Here is a 21,167-nt window from a genome sequence, read left to right on the forward strand (position 1 = left end):
ATTCACAGGTAGCGGTTTCCCACTAGTTAATTTTTTGTTGTTGTGGATTAAACTGACAGGGACAGATACAGGGGAGAGCTTAGAACTGCAAAAGCAAAAAAGTCCAAATTGCCTCATGTACATGTGTGTAAGTGTGCAGGAATCACGTGGTCACTGCAGCATGAAGGGAGGGGTCTGCTTTCAGAGCTTTGTCCCTGTAAGTCTTCAGTCCTGCTGACCTGGGAGGACATGTGGAATCACAGGACAGCCTTCAGTGTGATGGCCTGGGTGTAGGATAATAGAGCCTTTCTTCCCTGGCACACCTAGAGGTTTCCTCTAGACCAGGCCCTGCCTGACCCATGCTGCATGAGATTCACAGGCACCTCTGTGTCCTCAGTTCCACCAGGATCACTCACTGGAGGCACTTGGCCTAAGTGTCAAAAACCTTAGAACAAGCTCTATGGGGTGGCTCATGCCTATAATCTCAGTACTTTGAGAGGCTGAGGAGGGAGGATCACTTGAGTACAGGAGTTTGAGAGCAGCCTGGGCAACATAGCAGAACCCGTTTCTACAAAAACTAAAAAAATTAGCCTAGTGTGGTGGTATATGCCTGTAGTCCTAGCTACTCTGGAGGCTTTGGCAGGAGCATCACTTGAGCCCAGGAGTTTGAGATTGCAGTGGGCTATGATCACTCTAATATACTCTAGCCTGGGCACCAGAGTGAGACCTTATCTGTCTTAAAAAAAAAAAAAATTAGAGCAACAAACAACTTCTCTTTCTTTTTAGCATCCCTTAGGGAGGGTGTATCCTCAGAAATTCTTACAGTATGAGCATTAGGGTGTTTTCATCCCAGCTCTTTTTGAAATGAAGAATCATGCAACAGTGGAGCGTGGTTCAATAATGTGTGCAGGGAGTGGATGGAAGCCTTCAACAATATTTGATAACACAAAAAGGAAATCGTGATCCCTGTTAACTAATAAAGGAAATGATAACTGCAATTTAAAAAAGCAAAAAACATCAATTTAGGAAAACTTTATTCTTTTACATGAGATAGCAGCACATGGGATATTGCTTCATGGTCATTTTTCAGAGATGTTAGTCACTCTTTCACCCACTTCTGTCAGCTGTGGGTTAGTGGCTGGGAGAAACATGGCTGAAGGGCGAGAAGCCTTTGCAGGGTGAGTCAGTTGTCGACATCCTTCTTTAAGTCCCTTAGAACATGGGGAGAGTGCCCTCTGAGTGACTGGAGGAGACCAAAGACAAGGGCATGACTTTAAAGTCAAGCTAACTTTGCTTCAGTGTTTTGCCCTCCCTTTTACCAGCTTTGTAATTCTGCAGAAGTGCCTTCTCCGTCCTTGCCTCAGTTTCTTTAGGTCAAAGCTAATAGTACTTATTTCACAATGCTATTGCGAGTCTTTAGGAGTGTATTAGTCTATCTCATGCTACTAGTAAAGACATATCTGAGAATGGGTAATTTATAAAGGAAAGAGCTTTAGTGGACTCACAGTTCCACATGGCTGGGGAGACCTCACAATCATAGTGGAAGACAAAGGAAGAGCAAAGGGATGTCTTACATGGTGGCAGACGAGAACTTGTACAGGGGAACTCCCATTTATAAAACCATTAGATCTCGTGAGACTTACGCACTACCATTAGAACAGTATGGTGAAAACTTCCCCGATGATTCAGTTATCTCCCCTGGCCCCACCCTTGACGTGTGGAGATTATTACAATTCAAGGTGAGATTTGGATGGGGACAGCCAAACCATGTCAAAGGGAGATTGTTGTGTGGTACAACATCTAGCCCATTTTCCTACTTACAGACCCAAATATTAGAGATCAGGTCCTGCTGTCTGCCTTTCAGTAAGCATCCCCGCCTGTGGCATACAGACTTTGTAGGTATCAGTCTGGATTGCCACTGTCTAATAGGAGTATAATGTGAGCCATGTAAGTATTTTAAAGTTTTCTGACAGTCACATTTAAAAAATGAAATAAAGGGTGAAATTAATGTTAATAATATATTCTGTTTACTCCAATATATTTAAAACAACATCCTTTCAATGTGTAATTAATATAAAAAGTTATCAATAGGATATTTTGTGTTCATTTTTTTGTCCCGATCTTCAGAAACCTGGTTGGAATGCTACACTTCCAGCACATCTCATTTCAGACTAGTCACATTTCAGGTGCTCAAGAGACTCATGTAGCTAGTGGCTACCATCTAGAACAGTGCAGATGTGGACACTAGAAGGATTTGCATGTGCATCCTTCAGTCTTGGGAATGCAGTTGTTTCCCACTAAAAATAAAGAATTGTGCATCTGCTACTCAATCTTGTCCAGGGATCAGTAGCAAAGGTTGAGAGTGTAAGATAGAGGCACTCTCCATATTTCAATATTCTAATTTTCTATGTTCTTTTAAGAGTAAGTGCGCAGGTACTTCAGCTAGTAATTGTTGTTCTTTGAACTTTTTAAAGTTCTCCCAGATGCTAATACACCAGACCCTTTCTATGTTATGTCATTTGAAATGTATATGTATTCTTTTCTGGAACAAATATTTATCGAGGGTCAACCATGTACTAAGCACTGTGGACACAGCTGTGGAAGACAGGCAAACCCTTTTTCTTCATAGAATTTACATTCTAAAAAGAAATTAATTTGTGACTTTCAGATGTTAAATGTAGAAATTGAAGTGACTTATATTTTAATAAATGAAAATTGGTTTCATTTTTAAAAACTGTCAAGATTGTTTTTTACCATGAAAAAATCCGAGTAAAATTAGATCTAAACCTGGATGAGAGCTCCTCAGTGAACTTTGATGATAGACTCAGTAAAGGTTAGTACTGTATTCCAGCCTTTTCGTAAGAAAGGATCATTTTTGTTTTATACTCTTGTGGTTTGGGGATTGGGAAGTGGGAGCAAAGAAACGTAAAGTTCAAGTTGGTCTTTGGTCTTCATTTCCCCATTATTTTCTTAAATACAGTGAAGCACTAGCATTACAGGTATAACTAAGTTTTTTGAGAGAATTCTGGAGGCCAGCTGATTACTCCCCTTATCCCTCTTAGGCATAACACCTAATCTCTTTGAGATATTCCTGGAGATATGCACTTAGTGAACTAATTGACTTCTTAGTTATGGTTTTGTTTTATGAACATTTCTTTAGCCGTTGTATTGTGGTTGGGGATTGTATACCATGCTTTTTATTTGTATTTATTTTTTACTTCTTTTAGAGACAGGGTCTCACTCTGTCACCCAGGCTGGAGTGCACTGGTGTAATCATAATTCACTGCAATCTTGAACTCCTGGGCTCGAGTGATCCTCCCACCTCAGCCTTCAGAGTAGCTAGGACTACAGGCACACACCACCACACCTGGCTAATTTTTGTGTCTTTATTTTTTGTAGAGATGGGGTCTCTCTGTGTTGCCCAGTTTGGCCTCAAGTGATCCTCCTGCCTCAGCCTATCAAAGTGCTGAGATTACAACTGAGAGCCATTGCACCTGGCTGTATCATGCTTTTAATAGAATTTCTGCTCTGGAGGAATGAGCAATGTTGCATTGACGTGTTGGGGCTGGGACAAGGGAGGGAAGAAAAAGAGACAATAAAGCAATTTGAAGTAAAAGAAAATTAGTTCTTCAGGTATGCTCTCAAGAAATACAAACTGGATAAAGGGTTGAGAATGATAAAAGGATTGACAAAATCAAACTGGATAAAGGAATGGAGAACGATGCATGGTTGTGTGTGTGTGTGCATATAGGAGTGTGTGAGTGTGTGTGCACGCAGGTTTCACCTGTGCATATTTGTGATGCTCCTTAAGGTGGTATGGCCAACAGAGGGCCTCCCTGTGATTCTGTCTAGAGCTAAACAGGAATTTGGAAAATTCAAGCTCCTTATTTGGTGAATGAATGAGTAATCCTTCCCGTACTCAGTGAGTAGTTTTGGTAGAAGGAAGGTCTCCTCTGATTTCTGTTGTTGAATAGTTTTGATCTAAGGGGAAATTTATACCATTAGAAGAGGAGATGGAACCAATTCTAGTTGGTTAAAAGTGAAATTAGTTGATCATAAATGTAAAAATTGTGTGCACATCACTGAGATTACTTGGAGAGAGCAAAGCAAAAAGAATCTGGCAAAATTTCAGAGTGTTTACATTCTTGTCATCACAAGATTGACAGAACCAAGAGCACAATTGACATTTTAGCAAATAGATTTGAGGTTAAGATTAAAACTGGATTATGCACACATCTTCCTGATTGTCCTGAAAAAATGGGACCTTCACCTTGTAATTATGATACCGTCATGGGAGAAAATTACCTAGAATGATAATGTGTCTAACATTGAGAAAGTGCTATATAAGATTTTATTGCTATCATCATCAACATCATCATTGTTGTCAGTGGCAGCAAATTCCAGGAGGTTCACTACTGTTGTGATTCTAACTCACAGAGAGATCAGAGAGATCGTAATAACTATCCTGTTAATCATGTGTTAGGAGAGTTCATATTTTAATTAGAAAGATTTGTAAATAATTGAAAGATATTTGCTTACCTTCCTACTTTATTCATATTTTGATGTGTTTTGAAATGACATTTTATAAAATATTTTGAAAATAAATGTGATGTTAATCATATCTGTGATTTCCAGGGTGATCTCTCTGTGGATTGTCTTGCAGATCTCTTTGTTTGTGCCTGAAGCTGCATTCCTAGTTGTCTGCTGACCACTTGTTCATGAGTGTCTTTTGGCATACCTGACCTAAATGGAACTTGTCATCCCTTGGTTGCTTCAAACCTTCTCTTCCTCTTCTCGCCACCCTACTTACCCAGCTGAAATAGCTCTGCATCATTAATGTCTCTCAGGTCTACTATATTCAGTTGGTCGCCAAATTCAGTCATTGCTTATGTCATTTTACAAGCAAGGAAACAGGCAAGATAAAGTTAAAAAACATGCCGAGATTGTAGAGCTAACTGACAAAGATGATGGGATTTTAATCCAGTCAGATTAGATGAAATCTCCCCTAGCATTTTCCTTTTTGCTAACTTGATGATGATGTTTTTGAGAGATTTTTATGTGTGGATCAGCAGTTTAAACGTGGAAAATGCATATTAGTAAAAGTAGAAGATTGGATTAAAACTAGATGTGGCAGGTTTTAAGGTGCAATATATAGAAACTGTGCAATCTGCAGATATTTTCTTAATGATTCATTTGCTTTTATCTCTGGGCAAATAGAACCTTTTGCTGTGTAGTTACGAAAAGCTTGTTAATTTGAACACTTGTTTAAAATGGGTAATGCAAACATTTTGTTTCTGAAACACTGTTCATAATGGTAAGATATTGAGTGAGATCCTCATTTTCTTGCGTAGAAAATGGATTTATGTCTGAGAGAGCAAATTTGGTTAGAATTAAGTTTTTAATGTGTGGATAATATTCACTGCTGCTGCCATTTATCGGAGCCAACTTTTATAATCATGCTTTAAAGGAGGAGTTGTTTACAATGCATACAGTTTTCTTAGGAGGCTTATTAAGTACGTACTTTTCTTCTCTTATGGATTAAATTAATGAATACAGTCAGCAGATCATTACAGAATACCTACTGTGTGAATGACTGATCTTCATGTTACCCTTTCAGTTCTCTTTGAAGGTGAGTGAAGGATTGTGTCTCTCATATAACTGGAGATACCTGTCTTAAAAAAAGTATTTGTATATAAACTTAGATGAAACGTATCTAGGACCACTATCTTTCAGTTTTTAGAATCTCCACAATTTATTAATTATTCCACACATGTTGACATGAGACTCTTACCATTTGATTAAGCAAGAAAATTGCATTTCAGAAACTCAGTTTTATTTTTTGTCTGGAAAGAAAATTGAACTATGAATGGAGAAATTAATCTTCTCTGGCCTAATGACATGCATCCTAAAATGGAGATAAGGAGCTTTTATTGAACTTGGCTAGCTTTTGATTGCTTTCAGCTATAACATGTTTCCACTCGTCAATATGATAACTTGTTCTTTTGGTTTTATGTAATCACATCCTAAAGCCTAGTGAATAACTTAACACCATTAAGGAATTGTATTTTATTTAAAAAAGGAACTGCTGCCCATTGACTACTGATTGATACGTACTCTTAATCCGATAGGCAATTAAATACATTGCAAGCCTCCTTGATTGTTGTGGCTTTGTCCTATCACACGTGGTTAGGATCTTTCAAAAAGATCTTAATATCCTTTTTGTTGAGCTGATGGTCATTTTTGTCTTATAATGACAGACAAGGATAACACTGATTTTTGTGAAGTAAGTTTTCCTTTTACCAACATATCAGCTGCCCATTATTTTGACTTTGGAGTCAATAATACAAAGCTGCTCCTACGGTAATGGTATATGTGGTCCATGAGAGGTTGAAGCTGTATCTGCTTTCTAGGAATAACAGCGGCGTCCTCACCAGATAGATGGTTCCTGTGGTGTGATTCGATTGTGTGCCTGGCTGCTCTTGGCCTCTTTGGTTCCTTCCCATTTTTTAAGTCTGATTCTCCTGCCTTCTTGGTGATTATGTGAGCCTCCCAATTTCTTCTTTGTAATTTAGTTCATGCTTATTTCAGCTAGAGTTAATTTCTGTTGCTTGCTGCTAAGAACCTGGTCTCATCGAGATAGAGTGCTTCTCATAGGTCCTCAGAGGCAGTAGGTGCTCACAAATAAATATTGTTATTCAGAAAATGTTCACTTGCTCATGCTCACTTGCAAATGCTCCTTAAAGGAGCATCTGAATTGAAATTAATGGTTTTCCCTAACTGTATTTATAAAGAGGATATCCCATTCAACAGGTCGTAGCTTTTAATGACATTTTCTATTGTATGTATTTTTGCAAAGAGATCCCCCTCTTATAAAATGTTCTTTTTTCTTCTTCCTAAGTCTGCAAATATAAATGGTCTTCTCTGGTCGTCTCCTTAGAATTTCTCTGTGCTAGAATATCTTTTCCCGAAGTGTCTTGCGGTATTCACTGAATAGAAGCAGCAGGAGACCTGCAGAGTGAAGGGTGAGATCAAGGCGGGTTGTGGGCAGGCAGGCTTTATAGGAGTGTACATAGAGCTTCCTTTCAGTTTCCTCAGAAACAAATGAGAACAGTACTTTAAAACTCAATGCCTTAACTTCAATTTTAACAGCCTACTAAAGCAAGGATTAATTCTTCTTACACTTTAACCAGTAAAAATAATAGTGGTGGCGTTTAAGCTTTGGGCCTTTACCACATGCTTGGTATTGTGCTGAGCATTTCATAAATATTATCTCCTGGAATCTTCATGTAAACCACAGGGAAAGACTTTCCTTTAAGGACTGGTACTGAGTGTCACCAGATCTCTTCATGCCCATGATTGTGTATCCATGGTAACTTACATAATTTTACTTTCTGTCTTTTCAGTGTGTCATTAATGCAGTTATGTATTATCTTGTTTTTATTTTTATTTTTTTAATTTTTAATTTTTTAATGTTTTGAGGCACAGTTTTGCTCTGTTGCCCCGGCTGGAGTTAGGGGGTGTGATCTTAGCTCCCTGCAACCTCTGCCTCCCGGGTTCAGGCGATTCTCATACCTTAGCCTCCTGAGTATCTGGGATTACAGGTGTGCACCACCATGCCCAGCTAATTTTTATATTTTTAATAGACACGGGGTTTCACCATATTGGCCAGGATGGTCTCGAAATCCTGGCCTCAAGTGATCTTCCCACTTTGGCCTCCCAAATTGCTGGCCTTTGGGAGGCCAAGTTGGGAAGATTGTAGGCCTGACTGACTTGTTTTTTTAAAGCTACCTCATTGAGAATGGGCAAAGAAGTTATGTTGGCATGTGGTCTCATTTTCCAGGACTTTCCTGTGAAATATTTTTCCCTGGGGGCCTTTGACTTACCCCATTGTAAAGTTTGGCAGTTTTGAAAGTTCAGAGGGTGCTTTATGGGCTATAAATTCAGAAAAACTTTACCTAGGGTAAATGACATAGGACCTCACTGCTGTGATCTCTCTGTCTGGGTGGATTGCCCCTTTTAAAGAAATCTTAAACATAATTAGACAAATCTTTTGTGATTATCAAAGGGACATGCTCATTATTTTGATATTGCAAAATATAGAAAAGTACAAAAAAGTAAAAAAGAAGTAAAAAATATCTTCTAATCTTATTACTTAGAGGAAAGCTGTGCTAATATTAACATATTTTCTTTCATTTTTCTTATGCATGCATTCATTCAGCAATATTAATTTCTATGTACATGTGTATATGACATCATTGAGAGAGAATGAGCTTGTTTATAAATTTGGTGAGGTACTAAGTACAGTTTTGTTTATAATTTTTGTTTTAAAATTCTAAATTATAAAATGAACATTGTCTAAATATTAAATTTTTTTTCCAAAATATTATTTTAAGGTTTTATGATAATCTCTAGATAGACTGTGTTACTTCCTCTTGTAGTTATTTCTGGCTTGTTTTTCTCTGTATTGGCATATTAGTTAGTGCTAGCTTCTGAAGCACATGAGCTGCCCCATTCTCAGTAGCCTGGTGCAAGAAGGAGTTATTTCCTATTCACATAAAAATCTAGCATGATGTTCTTGGTCTACCGCAGGAACCCAGGCTCCTTTTGTTTTTCACTCTGCTGTCTTCCACACATGGCTCCCAAAGATGACCTGGAAAGTATGCCCATTCCAGCCACTCAAAAGGCAAAAAAACCATGGAGGATTGCATGTAGAAATTTGCGTGGACTCTATCATTTCAGCTAAAAGTGATTGCAAGATCTCAACCCACTTCAAGGGTGGCTGGGAAATACAGTTTCAATCCATGCTTAGGAAAAAGAAGAAATGGGTTTGGTGATCATGTAGTGATCTCTTCCGAAAGTAGTGTTTAGAATCTTGAAAATGTTTGTCTCTTTGCTTCAAGGCTTAGAAGAAACATGGGCTATACAGTCAGAACAGAGCTCCCATCCCAGCCCTACTTTGATTGGTTACCCTAAACCACAATTTACTTGACTATAAAATAGGGGATAATAATACATACTTCAAGGAATGATTGAGATGACAACAAAGATAAACGAAACACGTTTCACACAAATGAGGTACTCACTAAGTTCTCTTTCTTTTTTTCTTCTTCTTTTGGATTGAACTGAGCCAGTGTTTTGAGCCATCGTAAAAGAAATACAAAACAACTATTAAAAACATCGACAGCAGATAAAAATAAAAATTTTCAATACTTTTGAAGTAACACCCAAGTGTGAAGCTATATTTTTTATACAACTTGTCAGATAACTTGATAATGACTATATAATGACTCATATACTGTTGGTTGATATTTTCTAGGTAGATGAAGATGTAAGTCAAAAGTTGCATAATTTTTAAAGAAAATGAGCATAATACTTTCTTTACATTGCAACAGAATAAATATTACATATGGAATTATGCTTTTAAGATGCTACGTTATTCCCCAAGGTGGTTGTAACAGGCATTGGCAATGTTTAACAGACGTTCATAAATAGTACTAAGGCTGTACTTGAGTTTTCTAGGTTATGGACAAAAAAGTCAGAAAATGAATTGAGAAGGCTTAAAAGAGTTATGTTACTTGATCTACTTTAGGGTGAAAATTGGGTAAGTAAACAAGCTACCTCAGCTATGTAATTTTTTTTCTTTCATTCAACATCGAACAAGCTAAGAGATTTGGGAGTCTATTTCTCTCAAATTAAATGTGAGCCAAGTATTAGAATTTTTTTTTTTTTTTTTTTTTTTTTTTTTTTTTTTTTTTTGTCTTCAGGCTTTTATTTGAGCAAATATACCAGTCACTTCAGTATGGGGAAGAGGAAACAGATGGGATGTGGATAACAGGGGAAAAATAACAGTGCTAAAAGTATTTGATATGCAAAAATCAAATTGTTCCCAGAGTCTTCAGGTGCTAGATGTAGCACTGAAAAACAACTTTACATAAATATATATTTTCTTTATAAATGATCTGTCCATTAGCATCATAAACATGAGAAAACCTGGATCCCGTTGAGACACTCTTGCTCAGAATTTCTAACTACTGTACCTTGTTTAGTGGATTCAGTTTTAACTCACTGTGGCATACACAGTCAGCTGTGCATGACACAGTCACAGTTTACCTTTTGCTCATTGTCCTCTCTTTATGCCTGTTACCCAGTGTGTGGCCACATCAGTTTCCTTCCTGCCTTCGTCCAAATTCTTTCTTTCATAGTGCACCTTTAATATGGTGAAGATGACTCTGGAGTTCGCCTTGAATTCAAATCTTGCATTTGCTCCACGATAGCTTCACAACCCTAGGCAAGTTACTTAGCCTCTAGAATCCTCAGTTTCCTCGTCTGTAAAATGGGCTTAGTAATAATGCTTCCTAGGAGAGCCAGGAGAGTGAAATGAGATCATGCCGTGTATAAAGTTTAGCAGAGTTGTATACCCTAAAGTTTCCAGTAATGGGTAGTTAGGATCATTATCATTGTCACGATCTCCCAGTTTTTGTGGCTCAGCTTATCACATCTTCAGTGATGTCTTTGGGAAGGCACTGTGGTAGTATTTAAGAAGGTGGGCTCTGGAAGAGACTGCCTTAGTTTGAAGCATGGTCCCACTCCTTTTTAGCTGTGTTGCAACTTCTGGAAGGCTCCATTTCCTCATCTGTAAAATATGGGATGTCAGTAGTGTCTACTCATGGGTTTGGTGGGAGGAGTGATCTAGGCCTTAACAGTGTCTGGCTCATAGGAAACATCAGTAGATGATGTGCTTTTTGCTGTTACGGTAAGTAGTGTGTTCCACTTCACAGCATACACTGGGTGGTGCAGGGGCTGTAATTTAACCTGTTGCCTCTGTACCCAGAAAGAGGAAGCACATTCCTTACGACGTAGTTGTGAGGTGACCTTTCACACGATGCTTTTCATATACAAAATAAAGTATAGGTGTTTCAGTAAATCTGGACAGGTTTCAAGATTCATCTGGCATTGAAGCTTAGCATTTCTGTCTCTGAAGTGTAGGTGATCATCGCTATTGGTTTGCCTGGGACAGACTTGGATACATCTGTTATTCCAGAACTATTATTTACTGCAAATCCCTTTTACTCTCAAAGTTGTCTCCATTTAAAGAATAAAGTTTTTGGTTACCTGAATAAGATTAAGGATGACTCTTTGATAGCAGCTTTCTTTAACAGGAAGCCTGTTTTGTAGGAAAGACAATGAGAGTTTTGGCCGGGCGTGGTGGCTCACACCTGTAATCCTAGCACTTTGGGTGGCCGAGGTGGGCATGTTGCCTGAGTTCAGGAGTTCAAGACCAGCCTGGGCAACACGGTGAAACCCCGTCTCTACTAAAATACAAAAAATTAGCTGGGCATGGCAGTGTGCACCTGTAGTCCCAGGTACTCAGGAGGCTGAGGCAGGAGAATTGCTGGAACCTGGGAGGCAGAGGTTGCAGTAAGCCGAAATTGTGCCACTGCACTCCACCCTGGGCGACAGAGCAAGACTCTGTCTCCAAAAAAAAAAAAAAAAAAAAAAAAAAAAAATGAGAGGTTTTTTTTTGTTGTTTGTTTGTTTTTTGAGATGGAGTCTCACTCTGTCGCGCAGGCTAGAAGGCAGGGGCACGATCTTGGCTCAGTGCAACCTCTGCCTCCCGGGTTCAAGCGGTTCTCCTCCCTCAGCCTCCTGGGTAGCTGGGACTACACTACAGGTACCCGCCACCATGCCCGGCTAATTTTTGTATTTTTAATAGAGATGGAGTTTTACCATATTGGCCAGGCTGGCCTCGAGCTCCTGACATTGTGATCCGCCCGCCTTGGCCTCCCAAAGTGCTGGGACCACAGACATAAGCCACTGCACCTGGCCAAAGATGAGAACTTTAAATATTATTCCATCAATTCATGCAGCTTTTAAATGAAGGATGAACAAGAGAAGAAAGGGCCTTCCAGACAGTTTGGGATGACTACTGGGAGTGGGGTACAGAAATAGATAGGGAGGACAAGGCTGCATTTGTTCTAGGGCTAAAACTTTCCCATTCATCTTTGCATTCCTGGTTCCTGGACCGTAGTATTAATTCCAGAAGTGGTTACTGAATGGAAGAGTTAATAAGAGAACAAAGACCTCCAGGAGCCCTCCATCTAGGCTAAAAGTTGCCAAGCAGGACTTCTGGTGTACATACCCAGTGACTTTTCTCTGATGTCATTGGGTCATGATTGTAAGCTTTGTTTAAGGGAGAAGGTAAAACTAAGGAAGCAGCAGCCCTATGGGCAGTGGTGGGAAGTTGGGAAATTATGAAGGGACACATCAACTCGGTGTCTTTGCCTGTTGTCAGCCTCGTGTCCAGGGTTCTCTTCGGGCTGATCCTCCTGTCTGATGCCACAGAACAGCCTTAGTTGAAATGTGGAGATGGTTAGGTCTGGTATTACCAGGAATGAATCTCCTTAGATAAAGACAGCTTCACCTTCTGTGGGTTCTCTCCGATCCCTGGCAGGTCATGTTAACAAAAGTCCCTGGTCCATAGTGGCTTTTTGTTCTGTTTACATTGATGAGCTCTACTTTCAGTTATAGGATCTTTGGATATGTGCTCATTTCAGTTTAAAGGTGTCCCAAATATGCTCATCTCAGTGCCATTTTTGTCACTGCCTCCCCTACTTCTGGAAAAAACATCAGTATTCCTCAGTATTAGACAGTAGCTCTCCATCCTTGCCAGTGTCATGTGTGTTATAAGTGAGGGGACTATAAGGAAACCATGAGAGGGCTCAAACCCCCCTGTGATTTAAGTAACTTCTTTTCAATGGGACGTTAATTCATTTAACAGTTATTGAGTACCTGAAATGATCAGGTACTGAGGTTGGTTGGGCACAAGGATAACTACAAATGGTTGGTGCTTCCAAGACGTTCACTGCTTGGTAGAGAGACAGATGTGTAAACCCATAGGGATGCAGGAGTAGTAAAGGTGTGCTCAGATATTATGGCATGCAGGGAAAAGGGATGCCTATTCCACTGTAGATGCTGGGTGGTCAGGGAAGCCTTCTTGGAAGAGGCAAAAACTACTTTCCCTTTCTGACTCATTATTAAATATAATAAATTTAACGAACAGAGTTTTTTTCTGACCCAGGATAGAAACCTTGTCCTTAACTTTCTTTCTTCCTCCTTTGCTCTCATGAAAATTATCTTTCAAAATGATTGGCAAGAAATTGGCAATTCTAGCTTTAAACAGAGAAGTAATAACTGTGATCATCTTACTGTTTGTATGTAAAGCTAGTTACTTGTGTTGAGGGTAAGAGAGAGATGTGTTTTGCGATGGAAGTGTAGATGGCTGCTTTCTGAGATAGATCGTATAGACAACCCGTCAAGGGATACTACTTTCAATAAGCCAAACCACTCCTTGCCTTTTAGGTCAGGAAACTTGTGGGTACCCACCCAGAGTTCATCAAACTAAGGAGGTTGGATGTTCATCAACCAAGCCTGTGAGAATGATGTATACACCAGAATGCCAATGGCACATTTACAAAATGGAATGATTTTCTCATGACTAGAATGTTCAGATCTGCCATCCTGATGTCTTAGGAGACACATTCATCTTGTTTTACCTTTATGCAATTCTTTTCCTTTTCAAGACAGAGCACATTTCAACAAAACCTTAGGCTTTCATTTACTTATGCTGTCATCAAATATTGATCTGGTATGTGTGCTAGGTGGTAGAAAATACAATGGCTGAAATGTTTTGAAAACTCAGTGTATCTGTAATAAACACTGTTAAGTGTTTATCCTGCTTTATCTCACTGAATCCTCATGTGCCCTTTCTGAGATACGCCGTTGTCCTAATCCATAGTTTATAAAATAATTATCTAAGAGGCCCAGGCACAATGGAACTTCTCAGAGTGATAGAGAAACAGTCAGTGGCCTTTGCTTCCAAGCCCGAAGTCCAGGGACCAGGGCCTCCAGCATCTGGAGCCACGTTCATGAGGTTGCTTACCTTCACTTAGGATGCAGAGCCATCTCTTCACACCCTCTTTCTCCCGAAGGTCAATTCAAAACTCCCTAGACTGGGCAGACTCCCACCCTGGCACTCCTTTCCTGCTTGAGGCCTGGCTGACGTTCTGTGTCTTCCCTTCTTGGGGTGATTTTATTAGTCAAAACTCTCAGTAGCCCTGGTGCCTCCTCACCTCTGTCTTGAATACTGGAGGCAGCCCCCTTTAGCTGAACAAGGAACTGGTCTGTTGTGTTTCACATTACAAAGGTATTCTCAATATAGAAACACACCTACTTTCACAATTCACTGCCTTTTAACTTCACAGTGTTTGGAGTTTAAAGGGGTCTTTTGTGAACATTGAAGTCCCTGAAGAAGTGAATAGCTAAAATTTTCCACATGACCAGTAGTAGGGAACTGTAACTAATGATAGAGAATGATACTTTCATTGCTTCCATTTTAACTCCTGTCGCTAAAGGCTTGTAATTTCATACCACACCAAACAAATTTTTATTTGTTCAGCTTCCTTTGACTTAAGCAAAGTAGTTTTTTTGGTGGGGAGGGGGTATTGTTATTGGAGTCTGATTTTGAGGTATTATTTCATTTGGAAAGACAGATAAAACTAAAAATCTGGCGTAATTCTTTCTGGTTTTAAAAAAGTTATGTCCAGCCTACTCTTAAAAAATCAAACCCCTTTTGAACTTTTAATTTAAAACAATATCAATGATTGCTAAAAGTCATCTATAGCTTTACTGTCTTACTGATTTTCACTTTCTGTTTTCAATAATAAAAATCTTTTACCCATCACACCAGAAGGTACCAGGCTAAGGGATTTTCTGAGCCTTTGGGTACCATTCAATTGGTATCCACTAACATATGCAGAAAATAGTTTGAATGTTTGAGCTTGGTGAGGATGCAGAGTATAAGCAAACAAATTAACAAATAATTTACAGATTGTGAGAAATGCTGTGACAGAAATACACAAGTTTCATGTTACAGGATAGTCAAGGAAGGCTTCTCTGAGGAGGTGATTTTTAAGCTGGCCTGTGAGGATGAACATGAGCCAGTCATGAGAACTGGGATGAAAGTGTTTCAACCACAGGTGATAGGACAGGCCAAGATCCTGAACTAGAAACAGCTTTATCAATTTGATAAACAGAAAGGAGATCGGTGAGAATGAAGTTTAGAAAAGGATAGTATGGTGAGGTCTGGCAAATGGGTTAGAGCCCAGATCATATAAGGCTTTGTGCTCAGGTAAGTATATTTGATTTTATTCTAAGTGAAATGGGAAGCTACCAAAAGGTTTGGATGAAATCCATGTCAGTTAGGTATTGCCTCAACAATGCTAGGTAACAAACCATCTCCAAACTCAGGGAGTCATTTGTTATTGCTCAAGTGTCTGCATATTAGTGGGTTGAGGTGGCCCTCTCTGGGCTTGGCTGCAAGCTGCAGGTTGGGTCCAGGCCTGTACCATGTGCCTCTCATCCTCCTTGGACTTGTGGGCTAGACATGGGTGTAGTTTTCACAAGGAAGTGGCTGGAATGCAATAGAGCAAGCCCACCTGCAAGTGTGTTTCAGGCTCCTTGTTGCATCACATCTGCTAATATCCCATTGTTGGAATCCAAAGACAAGGGGTCAGGGCCTCTAGTGGGAAGAACTACATGGTCACTTGGAAAAGGGCATGGATCCAGGGACAGATGAGGGACTGGGGCTAGTGATTTCTGCAGTGACCTGATCTTATCTATTTTATAAAAAGTTCACCATAGTCGGGGGTTACCAAATGCTCTTGATTGCTCAAAAATGAGGAGTTTCCTGAACATGGGACTTTCAGTGCTAAAACTGAGAAAGCCTAAGGCAAACCAGGATGAGTCGGTCATCCTGTGGACTGTCTGTGGTAAATGGATTAATGGGGCTGTAGGAGAAGTGAGAAAGAGATCAGCTGTCCTTACGGTCTTCCAAGTGAGAGAAGATGGTGGTGTGAATGAAAGGTTTACACAGGAGATGTGGTGGAGCGGATGTCTTTGAGATGTGTTTTGGATGGACAGCTCAGGACTTGTTGATGTTTGGGATGTGGTAGATGAAATGGCATTGAGGATGTGTTAGACCAATTGAATATGCCATTTGCTGGAGTATGATGATGCAAATATCCTATAGGGTAGAATAACAACTTTTAATTATTATTGCAAGAATATAATAATAAGCCACTATTTGCAAATACATTATATATTATAGACATGTAATGTGGTATTTATCTTTAAAACCATGTTAAAGAAATCGATGGAATAAATGTGAAGGTTGCCGTATATCCACCCGGACCTATAGTGATGTACACAAATTGTATCAGAAGAATGGTTGTCACTAACAAAGGTAATTTTCCTAATAGCCTTCATTGGCTACCTAGGCTCACCATAGTGGTTTGCTTGTATAGTAAGCAAGGAAGCCATGGACATTGGGAAATGAGTGTATTTTCTTCATTTTGATTTGTCAAGGCCTAACTCAACAGGATTTACAGTTTACAATTACATCGTGGGTTTTTCTATACAGTATTGTGGGGTGACAGTGTACCTGGTGTGGTAGAAACAATATTTGAATAGGATTTAGAAGGTCTCGATTTGAGCTGTGGCTTTGATATTCAGTTTTTTTTTTTTTTTTTTTTTGGAGGATGTGAGAGTTACATATGCCTACCATTAGATATTACCAATTTATTTTCCCACTCGTTGAGTTGATGTCTTGAATAACAAGGAGGACCTATTCTCCAGACTATTTAGGGATGCTGGTTGAATTAATATTGAATTAACACCTGTTCATATGTGGGGAATGCCACTGAATACTTTTGTAATCTTGAATAACTTGCTTGACATGTTTGGTCTCTGTTTCTTTCTCTATGAACTGGGAATAACAATTCAGGGATATTGTGAAGAGATATCATATGAGAGATTGTATATGAAGCTGCTCCGTAAGGTCTTATTAATAAGATCTTTCTTCTCTGCTAGGATAGTGAGTTTTCAGGCCTGGATTCACATTAGCTTTATTTGTGTTGTTTGTTTTTCCTTGTACCCTTGAATGTGATAATGATGAACACAGATTTATTGAAGGGTTGGCTGATCAAGTGTCAAGGTCCTGGCAGTTCTTCACTCTGTCCCTTACATGTGAACCATTGGCTGCCTCTATAAAGCCAGACCTTCTGGGTTCTAAATACTTTTCTTCTAATTTTCCCACATGAGATCTTGGGCAAGCTTCTTAACTTTCCTGTGTCTTAAGTTTCCCCATCTATAAAAGGAACTAATCATATTTCTTGAATCAGATTGTTGCTGAGTCCTCATTAAATTAATAGCAATAACTCAGATCAGTGTATGGAAATCAGTCAATCAATAAAAAAGACAATAAATGTTAACTCCTTTATTATTATTGCTGTTATTATTTACAGGTAGGTTTCCCACTGCATTTATTTGATTTGTAGACTTGAGAGACAAGGTAGAACTATTTAATTACATAGAAAATTGGAAAGTTCTGATATGATGAACTCTAAAGGGGAATGTGATATAGATTTCTATTATTTATTTTTAGGCGGTTTATGATTTTTCTACAGTGACTAGTGTACTTCCTGTGATAGATCTAACGTATTGTTGTATTAGTCTGTTTTTATGCCGCTGATAAAGATGTATCCAAGACTGGGAAGAAAAAAAGATTTAATTGGACTTACAGTTCCACATGGCTGGGGAGGTCTCAGAAACATGGCTGGAGGTGAAAGGCACTTCTTACGTGGTGGCAGCAAGAGAAAAATGAGGAAGAAGCAAACGCAGAACCCCCTCATAAACCCATCAGATCTTGTGAGACTTATTCACTATAACGAGAATAGTAGGGGAAAGACTGGCCCCCATGATTCAATTACCTCTCCTGGGTCCCTCCCACAACACGTGGAAATTTTGGGAAATACAATTCAAGGTGAGATTTGGATGGGGACACAGCCAATCACTTGTGAAAAGGGGTTTTGACTTTTTCAATCTCAGTCCATTGAAAACTCATTCTGTTTTCCGTTGCCCTGCAGAGTCTGCTTCATCTACTGCTATACCCTAACCCACCTGCCAGCTCCTTTTGCATTTCTCTTTGTTCGTCCTAGCTTCCTTGTATGCGCTGTTTGTGTTCTTGATTTATTAAATCTCTGACATCATCCTTTCTCTGGAATGTGAGGAAAGGCTTCTGGACAGACAGCCAGAGAGATCTAAAACAGCCCCAGGGGCATATTTCTTGTTCGGTTCATTCCAGCAACCGATTAGAGATCAATAAATGCACAGCACTAGTGTATATTATGTACTTTTCCTGGAAAACAGGTCAGTATTCAACAAGCTAAATAGGAGACGAGATGTTTCTTAGTTGGCACCTCTCTACAACTATAAATCATTAGAAAAGGTTTTTTTAAATTTTTACTTTAAAAATTTTTGTTAAAGAACTCTCTCTCTCTTAATGTCCAAAGTCTTAGACAGTTGGACATCTTTTCCTTCTGGAAAGATGTGAAAATTTGTAGAATGGAGAAGAAATGTAAAGAGTACTTAAGACTAAAAGAAAAGGCAATGAAAAGCCAAACCCTGTTGTGTTAGTCTGTTCTTGTGTTGTTTTAAAGAAATAGCTGAGGCTGGGTAATTTATAAAGAAAAGAGGTTTAATCGGCTCACGGTTCTGCAGGCTGTACAAGAAGCATGGTACCAGCATCTGCTCGGCTTCTGGGAAGGCCTCAAGGAACTTACAATCATGGCAGAAGGCAAAGCAGGAGTAGCCATGTCACATGGTGAGAGAGGGAGCACGAGTGGAAGGTGGGAGGTGCCATAGTCTTTTAAAAACCAGATCTCACCTGAACTCAGAGTGAGAACTCACTCATGTCTGCAAGGAGGGCATCAAGCCATTCATGAGGGATATTCCCCCATGACCCAAACACCTCCCACCAGCTCCCACCTCCAACATTGGGAATTACAATTCAACATGAGATTTGGAGGGGACAGACACCCAAACCTTATCACCTGTCTAGTTCAAAAGTTTCTCAAAAGCCACAGTTGCTTTGGAATTGGTGATGGAAATTATCATGGTTCTCACTTGCTGGAATACATAGGGAGGTATGTGGGAAAGAACATAATAGAAATATTTTAAAATTATGTTTTTTATTTGTATGTATTGTTCTTCACATAATATAAGGTGTTAACAGGACAGGAATTACTTCTCTTTCTGAAATGAGGAAACGGACTCAGTGAACTGAGGTACTTGATCAAGTTCTCAGAGTAGCAGTTAGGCCCCATCCCTAACATTTATAGGACCAGAGGCAAGAGGACAAATAGAGGCCCATACACCATATGTTCAAAATATAAAATTTCATAAATGCATATATAAATCAAGGTAATGCTGTATCAAGTAGACTAAAGTATATCTCAAATCGAATAAAATGTGTTGCCCTGCCAAACATACCTTCAGAGTGACCCGTAAGGCCTGGCTTCCATTTTGCATTCCCGGACTTTGTGGAGTTTAGTGCAGGACATGTAGCACAGGGATTAGGGACTACCTCCCCCTAGCCTGTGGTTCCTCTTTCCACCCCCAGCTGCATTCTGCATTGTGAGTTGCCTCATGAGTATGTGTGTTCAGGTCCATCCGCCTCTCCTGCACACAGCCACCCCTTGAGCATAGGAGTATAATTAGAGGACAGCACATGCTTCCCTTGGAAGGCCCCATCTTGAGAAGAGGCCCACAATGGGCCATTTCGGTAGACTTCTGGGGAATGTGCATGGCAGGGGATATATAGGCTCTGGACAGTCCCTTAGGCCTTGAGGACTTATCACCTCATTCCATGATTAAGTCTAATTATGAGGCCATTAGTGGGGTATCCAAGATACAAGTTGGATTCCACTGGATTGTTTGGCCACTTCAATCACATTATTAGTCAGTTTAGTGAAAAACAGTTTGTTCCTTCATTTAGTATGTATTATGTACAGGTACTTGGTGCTGGAGATATAACTGGAGTAAGGCATCTCTTGGGAGCGGCTTTGAATTCTAGTGAGAGAAGACAGAAAACCGTGTTAAGAATTACAATATAATGTTCTCAACTTAGCAATGCTATGAATAATATGAAAGAGGGTAGTGAGATAGTGATGGAAAAATAAGGGTGGGACCAAGGGTCGGAGAAGTCTTCCCTGTGGAAATGACATTGTGATGCGAGATGTGAATGCTCAACAGCTGCAAGAAGATCTAAGGGAAGGGCATTCCAAGTGGGTGGATCACATGGGTGATGGCCAGGAACTTGGTGGCTTCAAGGGACAGAAAGATGATCATGGAGGCATGGTGTCAGGGAGTGGAAGGAGATGGGGTTAGAGGGATGGGCAGGGTGTTAGAGGTCACCGGAGCCTTGTAGACCCTGTAAGGGGCTTGGATTTTGTTCCAGTGGAATGCACTGGATATTTTAAACAAGGGATTGTTAGGAAAACTTCTGATCAAATTCAGTACTTAACAGTTAAGTCAAAGTAGCCTGTCCAAATTGTAATCATTTTGCCAATATTAAATGAATCCCTCTGCTGTACATACCCCATCTCTTAGAGTAGTTGAATGTCACCAATATATTTTGTAGACATTTTGAAGACTTAAACATTGGTGCCCCTGGCAAGTAATGTGAAAAAGTGGTCATATATTTAGCTATCAAGTTTCATGTCTTTTGCTAAAAATATAGAACCAAGAGAGCTCTGAGCATAAATACAGGCATGCTCTTGGTGTTGGGTATTTCATAACTATTCTTAGGTGCCAAATGTCTTCATTTTCACGTGATTTATAGTAATGTAAGTAATGTGTTGGAGACTAACAAATCAAAATCTCATTTCGGATGTGTGACACTAGTGTTGTGTTGACTTATTGTTTCATGTGTTAGATTTCTGATAAAATTACTAAAACACCTTCTTGAAAGGAGTAACTGGGTGTGTTACAATTGGGGTGTCAGATATTCAGCTGTGTGTACTTTCTTATGGATAGGAGATTACTGATAAATTCTTAATTGCATTAAATAGCATATTAGAGTACCTCAATTTAGGAACGTTTAGCAACTTAAAATTTTTTGATAGCAAAGGACTTACAAGTAGCATGATACTTGTTAAGAGAAAACAAAGACCAATTTTAGTTCTTATTTATTATGATGATTTTCATTTTACTATTAAAGATGTTTCTTCAACAGTAACCAGATGTGTAACATAGAAGCAGCTGCATGATATTTTCATTTTTATGCATAATAT

General features: G+C 39.4%; 1 protein-coding gene across 1 annotated transcript in view; it reads left to right on the plus strand.

The window, feature by feature from the left end:
• Positions 1–21,167, plus strand: part of SUCLG2 (succinate-CoA ligase GDP-forming beta subunit) — a 286,985-nt gene that overhangs the window by 50,677 nt on the left and 215,141 nt on the right. The window lies entirely within an intron of this gene.

This window comes from Nomascus leucogenys, chromosome 21 (assembly GCF_006542625.1).
Source record: "Nomascus leucogenys isolate Asia chromosome 21, Asia_NLE_v1, whole genome shotgun sequence".
NCBI classification, from domain to species: Eukaryota; Metazoa; Chordata; class Mammalia; order Primates; family Hylobatidae; genus Nomascus; species Nomascus leucogenys.